Below are 16,634 nucleotides of genomic sequence, written 5' to 3'. Positions count from 1 at the left end.
TGAGCTCCTAGTGTACCTTGCCTCAACCCTCAGTTGCCGGTTGCAGCAAACAAACTCGTCAGTCGTTGCAAAAAAAAAAAATGCTGGTTCGAGCAAAAACTGCTCGCCGTCATTAATCCCAGCAAAAAATGGCTCGCCCTGATTCCAGAAAAATTACTCGCCGATTGTAGCTTACTGTTGTGCCGGTTGCAGCATCTCAGCTCGTGCTGGAAGCCTGGAACCGTCAGCCTCGAAATGTTGCTACGTGTTGCAGTTGCAGCCGACTGAGGTGAGAAATCTGCAACCACACGTCGCAGGTGCTGGGTCCGGGCAGCAAAAAAGCTGCAATCACAAGTCGTCGATGCTGGAACCGAATTGCAGGAAAGCTGCGACCGGAGGGGTGTTTTGTACCGACCGACGGGAAGTTTTGCTACAACCAGCCAACTGCAGCGTTGGTATTCTTGTAGTTCCAGCTCATGACTACCGTGGTCGTCATCTAGCCCCGTAAAGCTAGCAGTAGGCTGTGCCGTGTTGCCGATCGTGTTGGTGATACGGTCAGCCTCTCTGGTGGCACTTACCACAGGAGGGGCGAGAGAGGGGAGGGTGGGGGTGCACCGCTCTCCTGAGAAGAGACCGGTGTGAGAGACGAAGAAGAAGGTGAGGTGGGGATGAATCTGAGAGGAGCGTGTGGACGGTGAAAAGGAAGAAGAGGTCGGAATCATTTACCTTTCCATTAGGACAAGACCAACCGCAATTAAGTCAGACAGTGAAAAAAAAAAGAATGGTTCAAGTAAACTGAGTTTGTCACACTGGTTTCGTGCGAAAGAAATTGCAGAAGATACATAACGTGCTGACATGAATTTTGTTGTTCAATGCTTCTGTGTTTAACAGGGATGAGCGGTGAACCACATGACCAGCCCACGGAAGCTCGCTTTCATCGCTGATCTACACTCCACCGTCCAGCTGCTAGCACCTAGCATGGGAATGCAAAGAGCACAACCAGTACAATGAACATATTCAACTAGTCAGACTAATCCATCTTTGAAAACCTCAGCAAGTCCATCGAGGCCATCATTTCTGGCCAAACATTTAGGTGCGAGTCCATCCTGCTTCCATTCCTCAAGCCCATCCCGAGTTTCTTGCTGCCTTCTCGGAAAGCAAAGAATGAACTGATTCTTCATGATTAATTGCAGTTTCCACTGAACCTTCATGGGTCTTGCCGTTCTCTTCTTCCTCGTGCTTGGGGCTGCAGCACCGTTGCTCTTGGCTGCGCAGCCCTTGTGTGCTACCATGGCCAAACCATCGACAGTTTGGATCAACAACAATGTTCTCTTTGACAGCTGCAGCAGCTACATGGCCAACGTCATCGTCCTACATTCACAAATTCACTCCGACCTTGCGCCTTACTTTGCCGCAGAGTTCCTTTGTTTCTCCTCCTCATGCGATGAGTTCCTCTTTGCGGTGACTGTTGACATTTCTGATCCGCGGATAGTCTGGTCTGCCAACTGGGATCACCCTGTTAGGGAGAATGCCACCCTAGTGTTTACCTTGGATGGAAACTTGGTCCTCCGTGACGCTGATGGTAGCCACGTCTGGTCGAGCAGCAGCTCGGGCCAGTCTGTAGCCGGCATGGTGATCACTGAGATTGGAAATTTGGTGTTGTTTGATCAGACAAATGCAACAGTGTGGCAGTCATTCGCTCATCCTACTGACACGATGGTCCTTGGGCAGTCACTTGTTGAAGGTATGAGGCTCACATCAAATATTTATGCAACAAATACGACTGGGAATAAGTTTTATTTGACTGTACGCCCAGATGGATTATATGCTTATATTGAGTCCACACCACCACAACTTTATTTTTCGTATACAATGATCCGAAACAAGACAAGCAATGATCCAACAAAGGTTACATTCCTGAATGGAAACATCAGCTTTTTTTGGCAGTCATTCTATCACGAAGCTGATAATTTTTCACTGCCAGTAGGCAACTCCAGTCAGTACATGAGATTAGAGTCGGATGGACATCTGAGGCTATATGCTCAGTCTGGTGACAGTTGGATGGTGTATGATGTACTGGAGTCCATGGGAATGGATGATTGTGCTTAGCCAATAGCCTGTGGGGAGTACGGCATATGCAACGGAGGGCAATGCACGTGTCCAGTTGATAATAATTCAAGTTCAAACTACTTCAAGTTGGTGGATGAACGGGAGCCAAATCTGGGTTGCACACCAATAACTCCAATCTCTTGTTGGGAAATAAAACACCATCAGTTATTGACCATTCCTGACATTACTTACTTTGATGAAAACCCCACAGTTGTGAGTGCAACAAGCATTGAGGACTGTAAGCTAGATTGCTTGAAGAACTGCTCCTGCATGGCAGTTTTGTTCGGAGATAGAAAATGTATATGGCTGACAAAGGTCTTTTCCCTGCAATCAGTACAACGTGAAATTTTTGGCTACAACTCCTCTGCTTACCTCAAGGTGCAGCTTAGAGCCTCGATTTCTGCATCTACACCAAACAAACAAACATATACTTCAAACAAAAAAAAAGTGATGGTAGGCGCTACACTTGGAGCTATTACTACTCTTGCATTACTTGTCACTGTTTTCATTCTCTATCTACAAAGGAGGAAGTATGAAGAAAAAGACGACGAATTTGATTTTGATCAATTTCCTGGAATGCCGACAAGGTTTTCTCTCGAGGCATTGAGGGAATGCACAAATGGGTTTATTAAGAAGCTCGGAGAAGGTGGGTTTGGATCAGTTTTTGAAGGGAAATTAGGTGAAGAAAGAGTTGCAGTGAAACGTTTGGAAGGTGCTAGACAAGGAAAGAAAGAATTCTTGGCAGAGGTCGAGACTATTGGCAGCATTGAGCACATAAATCTTGTCGGCCTAATTGGATTTTATGCAGAGAAGTTTGAGAGGCTTCTAGTATATGAATATATGTCAAGAGGGTCGCTTGATAGGTGGATCTATTACCACCATAACAATTCCCCTCTTGACTGGTGCACCCGATGTAGGATAATTCTGGATATTGCCAAGGGTCTGTGCTATCTTCATGACGAGTGCAAGCGAAAAATTGTTCATTTGGACATCAAGCCACAAAATATTCTCTTGGATGACAACTTCAACGCCAAAGTGGCTGATTTTGGACTATGTAAGTTAATAAATAGGGATCAAAGCAAGGTAGTGACTGTGATGAGAGGAACACCTGGATATCTGGCCCCTGAATGGTTGACATCACGGATCACTGAAAAAGTTGATGTATACAGCTTTGGAGTTGTTGTGATGGAAATAGTAAGTGGAAGAAAAAATATTGACCATTCTCGGCCCGAGGAGGAAATTCAGCTTATTAATCTACTGAGAGAAAAAGCTCAAAATAACCAATTGATTGATCTCATTGACAAGCATAGTGATGATGTGGTTTCTCACCAAGAAGAAGTGGTTAAAATGATGAAGCTAGCAATATGGTGCCTGCAAAATGACAGCATTGGAAGGCCTTCAATGTCAACAGTGATAAAGGTATTGGAAGGTGCAATGAGCGTAGAAACTTTTGATCCTAATTCAGTCATGTATGTTCCAGATAATATATCCACATATTCAGTTCCTCAAGCATCGGCATTATCTGGCCCAAGGTGAAAAACAGGTGGGTAATGAGCAGAAGAAAGTCAAAGTATGTTCTTTGGCTTTGTATCCTATCATATTTGTACTACGGAAGTATGTTTGAAATGGCACCACAGGAAGTTTCCAGGCAATATATATGTTTGATTATTTGGTAAAGTTGTAACTCATGGTCTTGTACCTTTAAAGATGAAAACCTGGCTCTCCTTAATGTAGAACTCCATGATTATTCGTCCTTCAGTAGGCATGTTTTGGTGTGAACAGACCATCAAACCTTGATCATGGAACCCCTCCTGTTGCTACCCATATGATAGTACTTGGAAGTATAGCATGAACAAAAATTGTTGAGTTTGGTATTTTTCTTAGAATGGAAAGGACTGTTTGGTCAAGGCCATCAAGGTAAGAAAGTTGTAGTAGCAGCTTATGCTGAAATAAACTTTACACTAACATAATAAGAAAGTTTCGTTCACAAGACAGAGTATAAATTATGGTGTATTTCTATTCCTCCTTTTTTTTGTTTCATGTAAGTGAAGCACGAGACCATTATTTTCTTGCAGGAAAATACATAAGAATGATGGCAAATAACTACTAATGCGGATGCATGTTCCCCTCGTCGCCCCCCGCTCGGGCGACTCGGGGGCTCCCCAACCCTAGCCGCCGCCGGAACCCCGTTGAAGATTTTTAGAATCCTCAAAAACCTAATAGAAAAGAAGTTATGGGGCTTTCAAGATCTGGAGAAGCAAAAAAAATTAGAAAAAATCAAACTCAGTAATGGCGCACCTGCCCATGGTGCGCCATTACTATCTTCCCGCCTTCAAAATTCAAACTATATCAAAAAATAAAAAAAAAAAGTTAGTGCGCCATTACTATCTTCCCATCTTCAAAATTAAAAAAAAATAAAAAAAATAAAAAAAGTTAGTAATGGCGCACCTGCCCACGGTGCGCCATTACTATGCCGTATATATGGCTGGGCAGGGTCCTCTCCTCCTTACCTCTTCATTTTTCTCCTCCACTCCACCTTTCCTCCACTCCATCTCCTCCTCTCCTCCACTCCATCTCCCCTCCTCTCCTCCACCATACTCCCCTCCTCCTCTCCGGCGACCTCCTCCTCCCTCCTTTCCTCCCCTCCCCTCATAGTTTCTCCTCCCTCCTCTCCGGTGAGCTCCTCCTCCCTCCTCTCCGGTGAGCTCCTCCTCCCTCCTCTCCGGTGAGCTCTTCCTCCCTCCTCTCCTCCCCTCCCCTCAACGTTTCTCCTCCCTCCTCTCCGGTGAATTCCTCTCCGACGATCTCCTCCTCCTCTCCGGTGATGTAGGCGAGCTCCTCTCCGATGACCACCTCCTCCTCTCCGACGATGTAGGCGAGCTCCTCTCCGGTGACCTCCTCCTCCTCCCTCCTCTCCTCCTCACGGTCTCTCCTCGACCCTCCTCTCTGGCGAACTCCTCTCCGGCAAAAGAACGTACAAGATCCAAAAACGAGAACAAAATTTGAAAAAATATCGTGCAGAAAAAACGAGCAAAAAAGGGCAAAAAAATTGCGATCCAGATCAAAATTCAAAATTCAAAGATAGCAATGGCGCACGGTGGGGGTTAGACGGTGCGCCACTACTATTTTCCCGCCTTCAAAATTCAGAAAAAATTCAAAAAAATTCAAATAAAAGTTACCAGTGGCGCACCTGTAGCAATAGTAATGGCGCACTACAAGGTGCGCCACTGTTACCTGCAGTACTAATGGCGCACCGGAGATGCGCCGTTAGTATTTGTTACTAGTGGCGTGATAATAGTGGCCCACCTATAGTGCGCCATTAATAGCCAAAATAGGTGCGCCACTAACAGCCTTTTTTCTAGTAGTGATCGTGCAATTCCCACATCTTACAGGAAGAACTCGACTTACTGTGGGTGGGTTAGTCAGGTCTTGAGTGGTTGGTTTGTTTGTGTTCATAAAGCATCTGTTCACACATATGCCTTGCACATGGCCAAGCACAACTTTCGGGGACTTTGGGACAAGTTCAACTATGGCTATCCCCGAACTTGTCTTTTTTTTTGTTGTGATGAGATTTGTCATTGCCGTATGGAAGACACTGGGAACAACCATTCGCACGTGAAGGACACGGCACACTTCTCAAATTCGTATAATGGTGGACACGGCACACTAACTAATACTGGAGAGAACGATACTAATCCTTCCGTTCCTAAATATAAGCCCTTCTAGAGATTCCAATATGGACTACATATGGTGTAACTATAAAATATGTCTTTATACATGAGTATGTAGTCCGTATTGAAATCTTTAAAAGGGCTTATGTTTATAAACGGAGGGAGTATTCTCATAGGAAAAAAATGACAAATTCTAAAGTATACTTGGAACCTAGCTGGGGCATATGCACTTATCGATCTCTAATGGTATCTTTGTGGGTGAACTGGTAGGTGTATTACAAAAAATTCAAGACAGAAATTAGGACATATTCACTTCATTAGTTTCTTACATTACCATACATGGTCCCTCTTTCATGAAATGCCCTGTTTGGGATCACTCCGACCCGCTCCACTCCGCGGAGTTGTGGAGCTGGGCTTAAGCCGCTATGTGAAAACGAGCTACAGCCTGCTCCACTCCGGGAGCGGAGTGGAGTGGAACCGAACAGGCATTTGCATCTTCTTTTCATTCGTTTTCTCAATTCTCAGCACCGTTGTTTGTCTTGCAGAAGAAATGACAAGGATGATGCCAAATAACTGTACTTAATAAGAGGGGCATATGTAATGTAGAAGCAGAGCAGAAGACCAAATGGTGATGTAGAGTCCAAATAATCTGAATGAGCAAGCAGAGCAGAAGACCAATGCACCTTATTAGTGCAGAGCACTGCTGAAGACACATTGCTCTGAGCCTCGGTCTACGACCTTCATGTGCCCAAATCAACCTGCAGGAATAAAACACAAGGATATACTGCAATTGATTAGAGCAGAAGAAGCAGACTTGAGATCTGAACTAAAGAAGAAGCAGCAGCAGAAATTGGACACTTGACATGACTGAATGAAAATACCTATGCGTCCCATTCACAATGTACAGAAACCATTACGATGCTCCTTCGCTGAATGTGGTGTATCCCAAATAGACAACCAGGATAAACAGACGCTCCATGGGACTAGACACAGCAATAACAGTAGCAGCAAAAGTACAGAATCTGCGTCATCCGTCAGTTGAGCACCGACGCGCGGTCTGATTGGCATGGCGGCCTGTACAAGTAGGATCGGCCGGGGCAGGACCCACCGGCGGACGCGGCGTCCCAGCAAGCAGAGCACCCTCCGTTTTCGCCGCCGCCCTCTCGCCCCCTTCTCCCCGTCTTCAGGGGTCGTCAGCGCAGTCCACCGCGGCAGTGGCCAACGCGGTATCGAGACTACACAAAGGAACCTAACCAGTTCCAAAACATAAATAAAAAATTTAACCAATGATTTCATCCAGAGCAGGCTACACAAAGGAACTTTTTCCGCTCTCTCCCTGGTACAGATGCATTCATCTATTGGGCATGTATATATACTCTGACACCAATGAAATCCAGAGCACAGTTGATTCATTCATCTATTCAATCTCTTTTACTCTTAGGGCATTTTTAACCGATCTCCTAAAAATAGCGGAGTATCCGGTGGAGTAAATTTACTCCACTAAGTTTTGGCCAGACCTAGCCGATCTCCTATAAATAACGGAGACAATTTTTATTTTTTCTAAACTTTGCAGTTCTAGTATAAATTGCAACTGTGTATTAGCACACATATAGCAACTAAATATAAATTCGAATGTTCAAGCAAATCATGAATTTAGTTGGAGCTGAGCATGAAGTTGAGGGTTCTCTATCTTGTGATGCTCCTCAAGAAATGTCAGGTTCCTGTTCGAATCACACTCTGGCTCAATCGGAGTCCCGTTGGTGATGTACCGAAAGTTCGCAGGCATATCCCTCTCGTCTTCAATGATCATGTTATGCAATATGATGCAACAAATTATGATCCGCCAGAGAACCTTGGAGCTCCAGTACTCGGCAGGACCACGAACAATTGCAAATCGCTTTTGAAGCACACCAAAGACACACCAAAAAGACTTGTGTGCATCTGAAAGCGTCGGTGAAAGTACTTCTTCGGATAGGTTGCCTTTGGATCAAAGTAGTCTCTCATGATCTTGGCATGGCCCTCTGCTCTACCACGGTTGATGTGTATGCGGCCAAATTGTGATCTTCTCCTAGGCCGCCGAATATCATCATTGGAAGTCATGCCTAAAACAGTTTCAAAGTCATCGTCGTCTTCTTCCTCTTCGGATGACGACGAGTCCTCCAAGAATATCTCCCTCAACCTCTTCATCTATAATTCAAACGGCTTGATTTAAAAAGAAATGGACAAAAAAAACTCACCTTGGCAATTCGTCGAACACTTGTGATGCAGTGGTGGTGCACCAGCCGGCCGGTGTCGTTTTGACCAAACCGGCGGGTGGCAGCACATGCGAATGACCTGCAGCAGTGTGCAAGCAAGATGAGATGCGGCGACCGACAGAAAAAGAAGAAGCAACAAAGCAATCCGACGAATCAACACAAAGAAAAAAACACATGAAACCTTTCAAAAACTAGGCAGAAGGTCCTAACTGGTCTGTAGCGGTCCATAGAAACTTCCCACTCGGGCGGACTCTATAGTCAAGCGCTACAGACTGAGCAAGATATATATAGCATTTGTGGTTTTCATGGGCACGTCCCTGTATTTGGGGTATCTTCACAGATGACTATTTTGGCACGTCATATAACTCTTTGATTTGGGATCAATAAGTTTTCATTATTTCAGCGAACACGGACTAGAATAATGTCGTGTATAACATTGGCGACCTTAATGAGCAAATTGATATAGCAGCACTCTTCATATCTTGGTAGGCATATAAGAAGACAAGAGCTGTGAACATCGTGATATGGAAAATCTGCTCGTCATCTGCCACTCGTTTTTGGCTTGTCTTGCTACCACATAGAGCTTCCACAGTTGCCGCCAAACTATATATCTCGAGTCAGTCAAGATGCAGAAAATCACACTGTGCTGTCTATCAGCAATTTCATGTGCGATTTCCAGCTAGCAATTTCTATCAGCAATTTCAGATGCGAGTCAGTCAAGATGCAGGATTTGACACTGTTTTGTCTATTAACAATTTTATCAGATGTGATTTCCAGCTAGCACCGGACCTGCCAGTTAAATCACGCGGCGGAAAAAAAAAGAGATATCGTTGTTGAATGCAGCTAGCACATCATGCATCCGTGTCCAACAGGGAAGAGCGGCAAACCACATGACCCGCCCACGGAGACTTGTCGACATAGGCTCCACACTGTCTAGCAATCAGCGTGGGATGCACTGGGCCACTACAATGATGTTTTTGCTCTAGCTAGTCAGGCCGATCCATCTCCCACTTGCCGGCGAGTCCAGGAACCCGCCCCTTGCTGGCGAGGCCATCTTTTCCGGCGATCACATCTTCTCCATCGGTGGCTCGGGATCAGCAGGTGCGACCGTGTGATCTTCTTCAATGTAAGGGTTACTAACAAAACCAATCGGTGAGGAAGAGAAAGAGTCACGAGCCCCCGCTGCCTCCCGGGTCGCTCTCGCTACTCCGGAGGCCCCCGCCGCCGCCAACAACAGGGAGCAACCGCGCCGCCCATTCCCGTCTCGCCGTCTCCAGAGGAAGCCTAAGGGCAAAGCCCAGCAGCTGACGGCGGCGGCGAGGACGCACGCGGCCCGCAGCTGCGACCACCCTCACCGGTCCATCTTCATTTGTCAGATTCAGATCCATCTCGTCCTCAGTTCTCCGGGCATGCTCCGGACCCTACTGCATGCCAACGCTCCACCGCCTCTCTGCTACTGCCTCACCCCATTTGCGCTGCCGTGCAACGTCCACTTTCACAGTGGCCGTCGGCGTCCTCCTCCGGTCAGATCCGGCCGGTGCTCGCCGCTCTCGACCTGCGCCGCCATCCTCCACGTCGACCCTTCTCTGCTGGCGCTAGGTGGGCGGGCGGCCTGGCCCCTGGTGCCGGCGGCGCGCGCGGCTGCGTTTCGGTCTCCTGGCCATTCGTTTCGGCTGGCCGGCGATGGATCCGGCGGTTTCGGGTGCGGATCCGGCTCTCCCTCGGCTCGCAGCTCCCATAGCTCCCCTCGCCACCCCCATCCTCTCCGGCGGACGATGCACCCCGCTCCACCTCGCCTCGCTCCCCACGGATCCTCCTCGACCCCGTCCTCCTGTGCGACCGAAGCCGGGCGGCCGCAGATCCGGCGCCGGCGTCCCCTCCCCTCTAAATCGACAACCCGTCCTGCGCCTCCACTCTGCTCGCCCTCCCCGTCCCCGCCCCCCTGCGCGCCCGTCACGGACGGGCTGCGGCTAGTCCAGTGGATCCAGCGACGGACCCCTCCTCGCCTCCACCACCGCCGGTCCCTGCCGGGAAGAACCTCCACTCTGGTGCCCCCACCCTCTGTCCACCTCCCACGTCGCCCCACCTCGTCTCCACCCTCCTCATCGGCGGCCTGCTCCACTCGTCCTTCCTCGGTTCACCATCCGCCTCACATGTCCGTCTCGGTCCTGTCCTCTGTCGCCCTTTCGCCCTTCGACTCCACTTGGATGGCGGCCCACCATTGACGGATGTGCGACGGGAGAAACCCCCGCTGACCTTGTCAGCTGACCACGGCGGCGCTACTCCAGCGTCGCTTACCCTCTTGGGGGCGTGGCTCATGTGCCACTCCTGTCTCTCGGTCCGGATTCGCAGCTCTCGGCTCTGCCCTCTAGGAATTTAACCGGTTATGCTCCAGGCGAAAGCTCTATGATGGTGTCATCCTCGGATGTCGTCCACCTTCTTGAAGGCGTCGCTAGGGAGCTCCTTGCCGCCATTCATCCTCCGTTGCCCTTGGGGGTTGGTCATCCTCTGCTCTGCTAGCTCAAGACCCTCTCATGCCTGTCGTCTGTTTTGGTGAGCTTCGTGCTCTTCGTGCTATCTCGGTTCATCTTTGCTCAACAACGATGCAACTATGCCTCCCCACCTTGCTAATCGTGTCGACTTGCTGTGGCGGAGTTTCCAGTTAAGGTTCGTGATGGGTCACTCGTTGATTGGTGCTGCTCCTCTGTTGTGCCAAGGGGTTGGTACGCACGCCGGTGTGGTGCGTTAGGATAGTTGTTTAGTGTTGGTATTGTGTTTCCTCGATGACATACCACTTCCACTCGACTTTTATGGTGGTGGTCTCTTGGCTTGCTGGCTAGGTAGTGCCTTCTTCGGGACGTCCATATGCCCTCACCCTATGTAATCTTTCCCTCTTGTGTGGTTTTTTCGGCCCGGTTTCCCTTATAAACGGGGTCAACCTGTTAAGGTTTTCGATCCGGTTTTCTTTATAAACTGGATCAAACACTTGGCATTTTGGCCACTTTGAGCAATATATTCAGTTGGGGATTCCCCCCCCCCCCCCCCCCCCCCCCCCCCCCCCCCCCGCGTTGACCGTTCAAAAAAAACTAACAAAACCAATCCATTATTCATTCGGACGAATTTTTTTTTTTGAAATTTTCATTCAGACGATTTAAACGGCCCACCAACAAAAGCAATCCATTATTTCGACGAAATATCAGACTAATGACGTAAAATAATGACAGTTACTACATTCAGTTACCACTGGATTGCATGCAACTAAGACAGAGATAAAATAAACAGCGAGTAATTCATTGGGGAAGCTCAAGTTCTGAAGCATGACATTTGTTGTCCCTGTTCTGTTCTCTGCATGTGGACCGAAAAATTCAGTCAGGTTCAGAGTTGCACATTGCCATGGAATGAGGTTCAGGGATACCCACGGAAGCAGATGAGAAGCAAGGCATTGTCAACTATGCACCATACTGCACTAAATGATCATCCAAGCGACATGTTGCTCCTAGTCCCACATATGAAAGCATGAATACATTGGAAAATATAAGGTTGAATTGTCCATTCCGAAACCAATTCATAGAAGAACTTAGATTCCTGCGGGTAGCAAGTTCATACATGCAAGATTTTGGTTTGGCTTCGGCGCAGTCAACAAGTTCAGAGTTAATTACCTATTATTGTTACAGAAAGAAGTTCAGAGATACCCATGGCATGCAATTGCAAACACAAACTGAAGAAGTTGCATCCCAACACAAACTTGTTGTTATACAATTGCAGGCTCAGACCTGTCAAGCATGATGGAGATACCCATCCTTACTGCCTTGAATGATTTTCGCTGACTGGAACACATCATTTCCTGGCTAACAGGGAAGAGCCACATGACGAGTCAGCGGAGACTTGCACACACTAGTCATGGAAATCTTGGCCCAGTATAGTACAGCTAGCCAGTCAGCAGGCCAACACATCTCCAAAATGACAAAAACACTCTTCCCCGCAAGTCAAGGCACCCAACACCGGCATCTTTTTTCGGACCTCTGATCTTCTCAATTGGCGGCTCCGTATCATCCCTGAATGCTCCTACTGACTGGAGCACATCCTTTCCTGCCTAACAGGGACAAGCATTGGGTGGTAGACCACACAAGGACTCCACGGAGACTTGTTCACTTGTACACACCAGTGCTACACGCCACAAACTACCATGGAAATCTTGGTTCAGCAGAGTACAGCTTACAAGTCAGAGACGCTTGGGAACTAGTCAGACCAATCCATCTCCAAAATCACAAAACACTCTTGCCGGAGAATCCAGTCACCCAACGGTGCCGAGGCCACCTTTTCTCTTCCGGCGATCGCATCCTCTCCATCGGCGGCTCAGTATTATCAGGTGCGACCTTGTGATCTTGTATTCTACTCTGCTAGTTCACCCCAAGTTTATGTTGTCTTCTCATAAGCGAAGAATGAACTGATTATATTCTTGATTATAGGTTCTGATTCCGCCCAAGCAGCATGGGTCCTGCCAATCTCCTCTTCTTCCTGGCAATTGCAATTACAACTGTGGCGCAGATTCTCTCCACGGCGCAGCCCTTGAACTTTTCCATGGCCAAACCGTCGACGATATGGATCAACCATGCCCCCTCCTACTACTACGGTTTACCTATAGTGGACCCAGTTGTCACCAGTTTTGTACAAGAAGCAGAATACCCCTCCTTTGTTCTTGCCTTTAGCGCGGGGTTCGTTTGTGCCTCCATCCCAGTGTGTGATGTGTCCTTCTTTGCTGTTTCTATTGTCAAACTCCACTGGGGCATAGCGGACCACATTTATCTGGAGCAGGTCATCTGGTCTGCAAACCGGGATCACCCTGTCAGGGAGAATGCCACCCTTGAGTTTACCTCAGACGGAACTTGGTCCTTCGTGATGCTGATGGTAGCCACGTCTGGTCAAGCAACACCTCAGACATGTCTGTAGCTGGCATCATGATCACTGACATTGACAATCTAGTGTTGTTTAATCACAAGAATGCAACTGTGTGGCAGTCATTTGATCATCCTACTGACACAATGGTCCCTGGACAGTCACTTGTGGAAGGTATGAGCCTCACAGCAAATACTTCAGCAACAAATACGACTGGGAGTCAGTTCTATATCACTGCACGCCGAGATGGATTATATGCTTATGTTGGATCCTCACCACCACAACTCTACTTTTCATTACATAATGTTCCCTACATGAATAAAAACATCATCATGCCAAACAAGAAACATCATATCTCAGCGTTCTCACTGACAACAAATAAATCCACCCAATACATGAGATTAGATTCAGATGGACACATGAGGCTATATGAGTATCAATTATCTGAAGGAAATTGGACCGTAATGTATGATGTATTCCAAAAGGATGATTGTGCTTACCCAACAATATGTGGTAAGTACGGCATATGCGATCGAGGGCAATGTGGTTGTCCTGTTGATGATAATTCAAGTTCAAGCTACTTCAAGCTGGTGGATGAACGGAAGCCAAATCTTGGTTGCGCGCCATTAACAACAATCTCTTGTCAGGAAATACAACACCATCAGTTATTGACCATGATCGACATTTCTTACTTTGATGAAAACCCCATGGTTGTGAATGCAACAAGAATCGTTGACTGTCAGCAATCCTGCTTGAAGAACTGCTCATGCATGGCAGTTTTGTTCAGAGATAGCAAGTGTATATGGTTGACGAAGGTATTCTCCTTGCAATCAACACTAGTAGAAAACGGAGCTTTAAAACCGGTTCGTAAGGGCCTTTAGTGCCGGTTTCATAACCGGCACTAATTGGTGGCCACTAAAGCCCCCCCCCCCCTTAGTACCGGTTCGGCACGAACCGGCGCTAAAGTGCCACCACGTGGCGTGAGCTCGCGCCCTGGTATGGGGGACCTTTAGTACCGTTTGGTGTTACCAACCGATACTAAAGGTTTTTTTTTGGAATTTTTTTTTAAAAAAATTGGAATTTTTTTTGATTTTTTTCGATTTTTAATTTTTCTGAATTATTTGGTGATTTAGTCTCTAATCACCTCTCTTAACTGCTCAAGTGTGGATCACTCATTTCAAATCATCTAACTTCGCGACCGGTCACCCATCCCTCTCACTACTCCAGCCCGAGCACGCTTAACTTTTGGGTTCTATTCTCCTTCGTTTCCAAGTCTGCACTTGTTGTTTTCCTGACAATAGTAAGATGCCAATCCTATTAACCCTCAGGAGTTTAGCTTGAGCATCAAGTCACACATTTCACTGTTTGAGTTTGAAACTATTATTCTAAAAAACAGTAATTATTTAGTAACACTACTATTTCTTGAATAAGTTTGACCATAGTTTGACCACAGTTTGACCAGATTTGACCAAAATTCAAAAAATTGAAATAATTATTTAGTAACACTAATATTCTTGAATAATTATGTAGTAACATTAATACTTCTTGAATAAGTAGTTTGACCAGATTTAACAAAATTTTTTTTTAAAAAACTTAAATTTGACCATATCTTTTTTTTCCTTTTGGAATTTGAGGATTCTAAAAAATTGCAAATAGGCCGTAGGCGGTCTCCATCAGATGCGGATTTTGGTGCTGAATTTTCTGATATATTATACGTTTTTTCCGACATCGTATGCAAAAGTTATAGCGGTTTTACATTTTCCCTACACTTTTTGCAAAACATGTCCAAATTTAAGTTTTCAAATTTTCCTAACGTGTAGATGTAGTAATATAACTACCTCTCGAAGGATTTTATTTTTTGAAGTGTTTATCATTTTCTTTTGATTTTTTCAAAACTGAAATGGCAATACCGGGGGAGGGGGGGGGGGGGGGGGGGGGTAGAGTTTGAAAATTACCCTATAGTGCCGGTTTGAGTCTTCAACCGGGACTATAGGTTAAGACTCTGTAGTGCTGGTTGGTGACACAAACCGGTACTATAGGTTAGACCTTTAGTACCGGTTTGTGTCACAAACCGTCACTAAAGGGGCTCGTGGGGCCCTGGCCTGACGCCAGCCTGCCACCACCCCTTTAGTACCGGTTCGTGGCACGAATCGATACTAAAGGTTCATTACGAACCGGCACTAATGCATAGCCATTCGAACCGGCACTATTGATCACATTTACAAACCGGCACTAATGTGCTTCACGTTTGACCCTTTTTCTACTAGTGCAATACAACCTGGAAATGTTGGCTACAACTCCTCAGCTTACCTCAAGGTCCAGATTAGCCACTTTAACCGAAACAAAAAAATTGTGATGATAGGTGCTACACTTGGAGCTATTGCAACTCTTGTATTCCTTGTCATTGTTGCCGTTCTTTATCTACAAAAGAGGAGTAACAATGAAGTGAAAGGCGAAGAACTTGATTTTGATCAATTACCTGGAATGCCAACAAGGTTTTCTTTTCAGACATTGAGCGAATGCACAGAAGGATTCAGTACAAAGCTTGGAGAAGGTGGATTTGGGCCGGTTTTTGAAGGAAAATTAGGCGAAGAAAGAGTTGCAGTTAAACGCTTGGAAGGTGCTAGACAAGGAAAGAAAGAATTCTTGGCAGAGGTTGAGACCATTGGTAGCATTGAACACATCAATCTTGTCAGCCTGATTGGGTATTGTGCAAACCAGTCTGAGAGGCTTCTGGTATATGAATATATGTCAAAAGGGTCACTAGATAGGTGGATCTATTACCGCAACAACAATGCCCCTCTTGATTGGTGCACTCGATGTAGAATAATTATGGATATTGCCAAGGGCCTATGCTATCTTCACGAGGAGTGCAAGCGTAAAATTGCTCATCTGGACATCAAGCCACAGAATATTCTTTTGGATGACAACTTCAACGCTAAAGTGGCTGATTTTGGACTATGTAAGTTAATAAATAGGGATCAAAGTAAGGTAGTAACGTGATGAGAGGAACGCCTGGATATCTGGCACCTGAATGGTTGATGTCACGGATCACAGAAAAAGTTGATGTCTACAGCTTTGGTGTTGTTGTCATGGAAATAATGAGTGGAAGGAAAAATATTGACAACTCTCAGCCAGAGGAGGAAGTTCAACTTATAAATCTGTTGCGAGAAAAAGCTCAAAACAACCGGCTGGTTGATCTGATTGACAAGCCTAGTGATGACATGGTGACACACCAGGAGGACATTATTCAAATGATGAAGCTCGCAATGTGGTGCCTTCAAAATGATAGCATTCAGAGGCCTTCAATGTCAATGGTGATCAAGGTATTGGAAGGTACAATGAGCGTACAAACTTTTGATCCTAATTCAGTCATGTCGGTTCCAGATAATATATCTGCTTATTCAGTTCCTCAAGCATCGATTTTATCTGGCCCAAGGTGAAATGGGCCTTAATGATCAGAAGAAACTCCATTTATGCACTTCAGCTCTTGTATCCAACCCTACTTTTTACTTTGGAAGTACGTTTGAAATGGCATCAAAGGAACTTTCCAGACAATATTTATGTTTCTTAGGTGAAGTTGTAATAACCATAGTCTTGTACCTTTAAAGCTGGAAAAACAGGTTCTCCTCCGAAGAACTCCATGTCCATGCGTCCATGGTAGTTTGTTCTTCAATTTGGCTTCATTAATAATAGTAAGCAGAATGCGTAACTCTTCCTTACG

At 46.2% G+C, this 16,634-nt stretch overlaps 1 long non-coding RNA gene and 2 pseudogenes across 1 annotated transcript; 2 read left to right on the top strand and 1 right to left on the bottom strand.

Annotated features, from left to right (window-relative positions):
* Nucleotides 1–806: 806 nt before the first annotated feature.
* Nucleotides 807–4,091, top strand: LOC125515525 (annotated as a pseudogene).
* A 758-nt stretch (nucleotides 4,092–4,849) lies between these two features.
* On the bottom strand, nucleotides 4,850–8,427 carry LOC125515524. Its single transcript, XR_007287048.1, has 3 exons — nucleotides 8,196–8,427; nucleotides 6,641–8,093; nucleotides 4,850–6,517 (listed from the first exon to the last, which is right to left on the bottom strand). It is a non-coding gene; the product is annotated as an uncharacterized LOC125515524 (long non-coding RNA).
* Nucleotides 8,428–12,070: 3,643 nt separating this feature from the next.
* On the top strand, nucleotides 12,071–16,353 carry LOC125513067 (annotated as a pseudogene).
* Nucleotides 16,354–16,634: the final 281 nt, after the last annotated feature.

This window comes from Triticum urartu, chromosome 6 (genome assembly GCF_003073215.2).
Source record: "Triticum urartu cultivar G1812 chromosome 6, Tu2.1, whole genome shotgun sequence".
NCBI lineage: Eukaryota > Viridiplantae > Streptophyta > Magnoliopsida > Poales > Poaceae > Triticum > Triticum urartu.
This window is presented reverse-complemented; position numbering and strand designations above follow the sequence as displayed.